General features: G+C 39.0%; 1 pseudogene across 1 annotated transcript; it reads left to right on the top strand.

The window, feature by feature from the left end:
* Nucleotides 1–3,080: 3,080 nt before the first annotated feature.
* On the top strand, nucleotides 3,081–8,033 carry LOC147474684 (DNA replication licensing factor MCM5-like; annotated as a pseudogene). Its single transcript, XR_015207668.1, has 17 exons — nucleotides 3,081–3,604; nucleotides 3,672–3,850; nucleotides 3,934–4,035; nucleotides 4,110–4,246; nucleotides 4,339–4,444; nucleotides 4,722–4,855; nucleotides 4,930–5,007; nucleotides 5,134–5,238; nucleotides 5,394–5,485; nucleotides 5,593–5,726; nucleotides 5,801–5,896; nucleotides 5,973–6,064; nucleotides 6,152–6,251; nucleotides 6,555–6,664; nucleotides 7,253–7,382; nucleotides 7,476–7,577; nucleotides 7,735–8,033. The product of XR_015207668.1 is annotated as a DNA replication licensing factor MCM5-like (transcript).
* Nucleotides 8,034–9,500: the final 1,467 nt, after the last annotated feature.

Below are 9,500 nucleotides of genomic sequence, written 5' to 3'. Positions count from 1 at the left end.
AATATCGTCCACGCGGTCAAAAATACACAACATCACGAATAAATCTTTCTTAGACGGTGACTAACCAATTATCGCGGTTTCCGTACCATTTTATTTTATGGCTTGTCCATACAATATACAACATAAAACGTAGCAATTAGATAGGACACAAAAAGTCTACAATCAAAGCCCAATATTTATATATTTTACACACTACTCACGCCAAATCTTAATTAGATAATGACCAACCAAGTTATACAATATCAACAATATTTTCTTACTATATATATCCATATGAACAAATATGTGAAAAACTGAAAAGTCAATCGGTCAAAGTCAACCGTCAATGGTCAACGGTCAACACGCCATGGTCAAGGTCAAAGTCCACATGTCCCTGTCAAAGTCAAAGTCAAAGTCCACATGTCCCGGTCAAAGTCAAACCGTCTCCGGTCAAAGTCAATAGGTCCCGGTCAAAGTCAAACCGTCTTGTCAAAGTCAACCGGGTCCCGGGTCAAAGTCAATGTGTCCCGGTCAAAGTCAAACCGCCCCTGGTCAAAGTCAATGTGTCCCGGTCAAAGTCAATGTCCCGGTCAAAGTCAAACCGCTTTTTTCGTGTTCGACAAGTTTAGTGGTCATAGCCATGGTTCATGGTCAAGGTCAAAGGTGCATGGCTCATAAAGCTCATTTACCAAGATCACTTGTTCGACCTAACCGCCAAGCCCAAACCTTTAACCCGAAAGTCTAAAAAAAGTTAAGACCCATGTAGATCTATTTTAAGTCCTACTTGACCGTCCTAAGCAATATTAGATACGCCCAAAACGATATCGAATCGCCCAAAACACAACCGAAGTTCGGTCCAAAATACAAATGAAACGGGCCATAAACTAATATTAGAACCGGGTCCCAAAACTTAAGTTAATCCGGGCCCCAAACTAAACTTAATAAAATCGGGCCCAACAACTAAAACTGAAATTTCGCCAACCACCATCGAAATTTCGCCAAACAACTTAAACTCCATCTGCCCAACCAACTAAACAAACTAGGCTCCAACCGATTTGGCCTAAGCCCAAAATCGGTGAACAAAAGTCATCTCCTTCCTCAAGTTTCTCTCCACCACCAAAGACCAAACCGACCACCACTAACCTCCACACAACCACCCCGTTAAACTAGGCGGTTTTACTCCAAAGGAAAACCCACCAACATTAACAAAGGCAACAATCTCCAAAGATAAAACCCAAACTTCACCAATCTAGATCTACAAATTTCGGATCGCCATTAAAGCTTGCTCCAAGCTCCAATCGACAAATTTCCTCAACCGCCATTCATCAAACCCCAAACAACAATAACCAAAAACGCTCAAAACAATGAAAAATCAAGACAAAAACGATCGCTCAAGAACACAAGAACGCGATCGGGCGCCATTAAAGCTTCCTCAAAGCTTTGGCAAAGACTCCCGCACCACCAACAACCAACCTCCAAAGACTCACTCAAACCCCACTCATCCATTCTCACCCAACCAAGACAACCACCAATCCAAAACAGCCCAACCGGCCAGATAAGATGTGGTCGTCCACCCGATCCGACCGCCATTCAAGGCCCTTGAAGTTCCAACCCAAACAACACAACAATAACCCATTCAAGACAAATTTAAACCAACACACAAAACGACAGTCGACGCCATTAGCGTCTGTGGGAGTTTCAAGCTTCCGAAGCTTTAACAGTTCCAAAAACCCAAATTTACCCAAAGTTTCGACAGTTTAAACTCTTAATACAAATCCGAAATTAAACAAAATTTAATAAAACCAATGGCACGAAGTCCAATACAACGGATAATGAACAATATCCATACACGTAAAACCATAAGTTCGTGAAATAGCAAAATAGCTACTCACCAGATGAGCGACTCAACTAATCCCTCAGAACCGAACCGTCAGCTACCAACGCCTCCAAAGAAACCAAGGTCTCTCACTTCCATTTTCATTATTCTATTTTTCTCTTAACCCTATTTTCTAGAAAAATGTGTTTATATACTTGGGTCCGAAACCCAAGCCCAACACCGACTCGGGCCCAAAAACCAGGCCCACGATCCCGAACCGATCCGGACGAATTTTGAAAATAAAATAAATTAATTAATTAATAAATAGAAAAAATACGTATTTAAAAATATACGCGCCATAATCTCAAATGATCGTTCACCATAGCTCGCTCATGCTCCGCACGTACTTCCGTTTTTCTCTCAGCAGATCGCTTCCATGGACATAAACAATCTACTGAGAGGGGGCTGTGTAGGGGAGTAATATCCTCATTAAGGAATATTACACACACGCGAAGCATAAGCGAACTCAAGACATCGACCTCCAAGACCGACCAGAGCAACTCCCTTCATGTAGGTGGTACGCTTTTAAGCTCGCTCAAGAATATCTCAAGATCGAATAAACGACCGGAGACATTAACTTTTATATAAAACACCACCTCTAATCCGGATGTAATCATCACCAAAATCTTACCTTTACATCCCATCACCGGAAATATGGACTACCGCACAACTCCCAATCAAAGACACAATTCCTACCAAAACCAACCTAACACACATTCATAATCTCCACCCTACATATGTACAAGAGAGTACACGGTCTCAAAGATCAACACTCCTTTAGGCCTATAAATACCACCTACATGAACTATGTGGGACCTCGATTCTTCTCCCCCAAAATTCAAGAGAAGATATCGTGAGACACCGGCCATGAGCCCGAACTTCCTGTCTCTTCATAACCCAAACCCATCCTCCTCTCTTCTATAATATGTAAAGAAAAACCAAAACACACCTTTACACACCCCATGGTTTACAATGCAATCTCTCAACGTAAACCTAAGTAGGCGAAGGGTAGGAGAAGAAGGTGCCTTTCTTGGTTTCTTTTATTTGGGGAGAGAGGGAAGGGGTGTTTTAAAGTACAGACCCCAAAATTGGGCCAAGTTGGGCCGGAGTCTGCCTAACACAAAAAGGGTCAGTCAGTAAGGACTCTATTAAAATCCGCTTGCCACTTAATCAGTTTCCCGCCAAAAACAACCGCCACGTTATCACTTTCCCGCCAAAAAACACATAACCCTCCAAAAACAATCAAGAAAATCTAGACCCATCCTCATTTCTCCATCCCTTCCAAAAAAACAAAACACCATGTCTGGTTGGGACGAAGGAGCAGTATACTACAGTGAACAACAATTCCCACACGGAGTCGAAAACAACAACGACATATCCTCAGATTCATCAAAAACAAGCCGTCACACAATCCTACGTAAACTAAAAGAGTTCATTCGTAATTACGAAGAAGAAACCCGTCCCAATGTTTTCCCATACAGAGAATCACTCCTCCAAAATCCCACTCACCTTCTCGTACATTTCGACCACCTCCAAAGTTTCGAATCTCATTCAGACCTTCTCGTCCCTTTATTTCAGTCTTCACCGTCTGATTACTTACCACTTTTTGAAACTGCTGCTGCTGAAGTTTTAGCCGCGTTGAAAAGTAAAGTGACTGGTGAAACTGGTGATATGGAAGAACCTGTTCCTAGTGAAGTTCAGATATTGTTGACTTCTAAACAAGACCCGCTTTCCATGCGTCAACTCGGGGTAATTAATTTTACTATTTTCTTGATTGTTTTAAATATTAGTAATAATTGTTTATGTTTGTTTATAGGCACAGTGGATATCTAAGTTGGTTAAGGTTACTGGGATAACGATTGCGGCATCTAGAACTAAGGCGAAAGCTACTTATGTTACGCTTATTTGTAAGAATTGTAAGAATGTTAAGATGGTTCCTTGTCGTCCCGGTTAGGTGGGGCGATTGTTCCACGATCGTGTGACCATGTTCCTCAGGTTTGGGTTCTTATACATTTGTTGAATTGGTTTGTGTGTTTTTTTTTTAGAAGTGTGTTGAATTTGGGGGGTTTTTTTTGTAGACTACTGGAGAAGAACCTTGTCCACTTGATCCATGGATTGTTGTTCCGGATAGAAGCAAGTATGTTGATCAACAAACGTTGAAGTTACAAGAGAATCCTGAGGTATGCTTTGTGTTTGAATTTAGGATTGAATGAAATTTAGATGGTTTTTAATTGTTAATTTGAATTTTTTTAAGGATGTGCCAACTGGAGAGCTGCCGAGGAATATACTTTTATCTGTGGATCGCCACCTTGTACAGACAATTGTACCTGGGACGAGATTGACTGTTATGGGAATTTACAGTATTTATCAAGCATCTAATTCAGCTGCTGCGTAAGTTTCTTGTAATTGAGATATTGATAGTGAATTGATTCTTTTTAAGGTGTTTTTGTATGCTGAAGGTTGGGATTATTGTTGTTTTGCAGTCAGAAGGGTGCGGTTAAGGTCAGACAACCTTATATTAGGGTTGTTGGGATTGAAGAAGCGAATGCTACTAATTCTAGAGGCCCTTCTGCATTTACTTCCTAAGATGTAAGCATGGAAAAACTCACGATTGTTGTATATATTTAATCCTCATAAATCATTAAGATGTGCGACGGCATAAGTATAAGTGGGAGCTTATACTGTGTGTGCCAGTACTAGTGCCTTGAGTGGGCATTTAGGTTGTGATCCAAAGGTGCATCTGAAGACATGCATCACCTCACACAGTTTGAAATCTATGATAAAGTTGATTACGTAATTGTGAATCTTTGCTTTCCAACTACATTTTTGTTAGCAATTTTGTATTACTATTTTTCTTGTTTTCCAGGTTGAAGAATTTAAGAAGTTTGCATCAGAGGTAGACTCGCAAAAAATATCTGCTCCAAGATTGCCCCCTCTATATATGGGCATGAGGATGTGAAGAAAGCTGTGGCCTGTCTCTTATTTGGAGGGTCAAGAAAGGTTTGTCATTTCGGTTGATCTTCTAATGAATATCCGAGGTCCTGATCATCTAAAGACATTTATTTTAAATGCAGGAGTTGCCTGATGGCGTAAGGTTAAGAGGTGATATTAATGTCTTGCTTCTGGGTGACCCATCCACTGCTAAATCACAGGTATTTTTGACCTATTTGTTAAGATGATGGGTTTAGAGTACTTTTACTAGAATGTTTTGGTTTTTCTTTATCCTTCACTGTCACATTCTTAGTTGATTTCCTGATACATATCTTGTGTTTGTGAAGTTTCTCAAGTTTGTTGAGAAGACGGCTCCTATTGCAGTTTATACATCAGGAAAAGGCTCATCTGCTGCTGGTCTTACAGCTTCTGTGATCCGTGATAACAGCTCAGTAAGTTGTTGAATTCCTATAAAGAGCATGTAGGGGTTTTTAATGTATTCAGCTTCAGTGACCCATTAATCTTCCATAGTTCCATGTATCAAATCATTTACCCTTGTGCCTCTCGAAGATGAAGATAACTAACATTTGATCGTACCTGTATCCAGCGAGAATTTTATCTAGAAGGAGGAGCCATGGTTTTGGCAGATGGTGGAGTTGTCTGCATTGACGAATTTGACAAAATGAGGTCAGAAGACAGGTAAGCTGGGTTTACGTTGTTACTTGATGTTTTTCAAACCTCTTTTTTTGGTAGATTTCCTCCGCAAGTAATAGCTTAAAAAGTCTTGGATTGTATTGGATCTTCAGAGTAGCAATACATGAAGCCATGGAACAGCAAACCATATCGATTGCAAAAGCAGGAATAACAACTGTTCTCAACTCCAGAACCTCTGTGCTTGCAGCAGCTTAATCCTCCATCTGGGCGCTATGATGATCTTAAGGTTCATCTTATCTTCTATTCTTTCCAAGACTTTTTTGGTCAGTATCAGCAACTCATAAAACCCTCTCCTTCCAGTCCGTACAGGATAACATTGATTTGCAGACGACTATACTTTCTAGATTTGATCTTATCTTCATCGTGAAAGATGTCAGGATGTACAGTCAAGATAAGGTAACCAACCAGCTTCTAAGAGTGTGCTCAAGTGTTCTTTCACTTCATTGTGTAAGTGGATTTATTTTCTTAACAGCTTATAGCTAGCCATGTTATTAAAGTCCATTCGACACCCCATGCATCTTCTAGAGACATCAGAGACCCAAAAGAGGAGGATTGGCTGAAGAGGTAAAGCTCCCAAATGTCTCTATTGTACCTTCCATGTTTCCTCCCCTGGAGGTTCTCTTTATTTTTTTCTGATTTAACCGTCTACAGGTACATCCAGTACTGTCGAACCGAAATCCATCCTCGGTTGTCAGACTCTGCAGCAACCATGTTACAGAACAACTACGTCCAAAATAAGACAGGTATGCTTGTAGTTTGCTCTGATCTTAAAAATACTTGGACTTGGCCCGAAAGTGCTTAACCTGCCTAAGTACACTTTTATTTTCTGAAGTCTATTACTGAATGTTGCCTCCAGAAAGTCTATTCCTACCAAATTTACCTGACAAGTTGTCAAAAATCAATTTTTGTTGAGGGTCAGATAATATATCGTTGGATTTTCCTCCACATGATCAAACAAACTGATATTTAATACTTGGAACACTCTGATACTTAATACCTATTTTCTCATGCAGTCTGAACTTGAACATTTGGCATACTATGTTGTTTTTTGTAGGATATGAGGCAGCAGGCAAATGAATCTGGAGAGTCAGCTGTCATACCAATCACAGTTAGGCAGCTAGAAGCTATAATAAGGCTAAGTGAGTCACTTGCAAAGATGAGAATGTAAGTAATGTTTTAAATTTCAAGAGTAACAAACCACTGATATCTAGGGAGGGGACTTAGAATCAGAGTCTTTCCTTGCCAAATGAATTCTACAATTTTACTGTTGATCTTAAAAATTGTATGTTCCCATTTGTAGTCAGTTCTTAAAGTGGTGCAAATTGTTGAGAGTTGAAATTATTAAAATGCAACTTGTTTAGTATTGTCAGGTAACCATTTTCTAGCCATGGAACAATGTCATAGTAGGGTATCTTTAAGGTGCACTATTGAAAGTAAGATACTACAGCCAAGATAAACAATATATTGAGGATTAGGCACAACTGAAACCATATTTTCCATGTTTGCATAGTACTACAAACTAATTCATGGGATGGGAAGAAGTTGAATGACTATGCTGGTTAACCTAGAACTTCTTCTGGGAGTTGAGCAGAGTGTAGTTGTTGCTCACTGAGCTATTTCATATCTTAGATAGTTTCTGGTCTTTGGCCCATCTTTTGATCAGAATTTTTCATTTTAGTTTTCCTAATTTGATTTATCTGATTTTGTTTGAATGAAAAATTTATACTGTATTATGTATATACTGCACTTTAGGTCACATGTTGCAACTGAAGGCCATGTGTTAGAAGCACTCAGACTCTTCAACGTTTCCACCCTAGATGCTGCACGTTCCGGAATCAGTCAACATTTGAATATGACTACTGAGATGGCAAATGAAATAAAGGTCTTAATTTTCAATGAGACAACCCTGACCATCTTTTTCTTTTTGTCTTTTCTCTGTTGAGTGTATTTACTTTTCGTTTTTATGAATTAACAGCAAGCTGAGACACAAATAAAGCGAAGAATGGGAATCGGAAGCCACATATCAGAAAGACGTCTAATTGACGATTTGAGCAGAATCGGGTTGAATGAATCCATTGTAAGAACCAGATTGAGTTTGCTTTACCTCACACATGTATTATACTTTTGGTTCCAAAAGCCTTAAATCTAAATTGATGACTTATTTCTTTGTCTGACGTCCTGTGATTAGACGAATGTTGCCATGCACCTTTCTCATTGGCATTTGTTTATGGCAGGTAAGAAGAGCTTTGTTGATTATGCACCAAAGAGATGAAGTGGAGTACAAGAGAGAAAGGCGTGTTATTCTTCGCAAAGCATAACTTTCATGACATGCTCCCAAGCCCCACCGATTCAGAGAGCTTGACCATAACCTGCGGCATTTGTGGTTGATTTCTCGTACAGACATAAGGAGATAAATACAGTTTTAATTTAAGTTGAACACAAATTCCTCCTCCCAAGTATTGGCATTTTATATTGCGATGTCATCCATGAAGAGAGCTTACATATAATTTAATCAATATGATTATGCCTGCAATCACCATCTCATTAACTGTTGTAGCTCAAACTTTGATGAAATATTCTTTAGAATTTAGAATCCAACTGAGTCTAGCGATTCGAATTGGTAATTGATGCCTTGATGTCCGGCCTGATCGGCATTATAGCTGTTGCTCTCCATCAAAAGCTGCCTCTCAGTTTGCAGTTCATTGCCCAAGCATGTGACTGCAGGGAAAATGGTTTTACCCTCACATTTGAATGAAAGCAAGTGTAGCAGCCTCTTGCTTAACAAAGAAAATAACATTAATTTTAATGACATCGACTGATTAGTCTTTTTATGAGCAGAATTCAATAATCACGAAGGCAGGCACTAAGATAGCGAATATGGTTCAATCTTTACAAACAACTATTTTATATATTGTGTATTTTATATATTGTGTGTGCATATTTTAGCAAATAGATATGTAACATGTGGCAGTATCTTCTTAAAGCTCGGATATGGTATTGGTGGGTAGAAAGTACCAGAACACACTTCAAATTTAAATTCTCACTTCCTAGGTTTGGAAGTGAAACAAAAAGAAGGGGTTCAGAGGTTTTGGAACTAGTTGAATAGTATGTTTGTATAACCAACTCCTAACTATGAACTCTAAATCCGGAATTCAACTATTAGGTTCGGAGCAGGTTTGTAGGTTTGTTTTGGAACTAGTTGGAGTAGTATGTTCGTATAACTAACTCCTAACTATGAACTCTAAACCGAGTTTAACTACCGTGCTCTGAGCTCTAACTACTACTTCAACCTAAATATGTTTTTCTGTTGTTTAAGTCAATAAGGAAAATCTATTTGACTTGGGAAACATGGGGGCTTCTAGAAGAGTTAGGATGAGACTTAATAAGAGACGGTCTCCTAGTTAAACACTAATTGGGAAACCTCATCTATTCTTATAAATATAATAGTTGAACTACGTTTTCAGTTTGATTCCTCTTCACAGGATACGTAGGCAGCCATTAAAGAACGTAGTTCAACTCATCATCTTCTAGATTTCTTCTTCTTCTTGATACAATATTTTTCATTATTCTTTGACTATCAACAAAATATTTGTATTTCTAGATTTTGAAAAATCATCACACAATTGGCGCTGGCTGTGGGGAGATACCATACATAATTGATTTGATTTCTTGGTTGAAATTTTTTCGGTTCTAGGTTCTCCTACCCACCAATTTTTCTTGGGTTTTTTGTTCTTTAAATTTTCTTTTCTTCAGTTTGATTCAAAATCGTGGTTACTACAAGAGCCAACGCAAATCAAGGTAATGAGGGGATTAATGAGATCAATAACCCACATGTTACAAATAAAAAACAATTTGGACTTAGAGGAAATCGTCGTTTTGGGCAAGGGCATGAAGAAGATGAGCCTAACAACGATAATCCCCAATCTGTCATAACTAACCAAGGCATCATGGATGCTGTGATGGCCGAATGTAGTCGACAGGAGGCTCATTTGCATTTTTT

Source organism: Coptis chinensis, chromosome 9, assembly GCF_015680905.1.
Source record: "Coptis chinensis isolate HL-2020 chromosome 9, ASM1568090v1, whole genome shotgun sequence".
In the NCBI taxonomy this organism is placed as follows: Eukaryota; Viridiplantae; Streptophyta; class Magnoliopsida; order Ranunculales; family Ranunculaceae; genus Coptis; species Coptis chinensis.
This window is presented reverse-complemented; position numbering and strand designations above follow the sequence as displayed.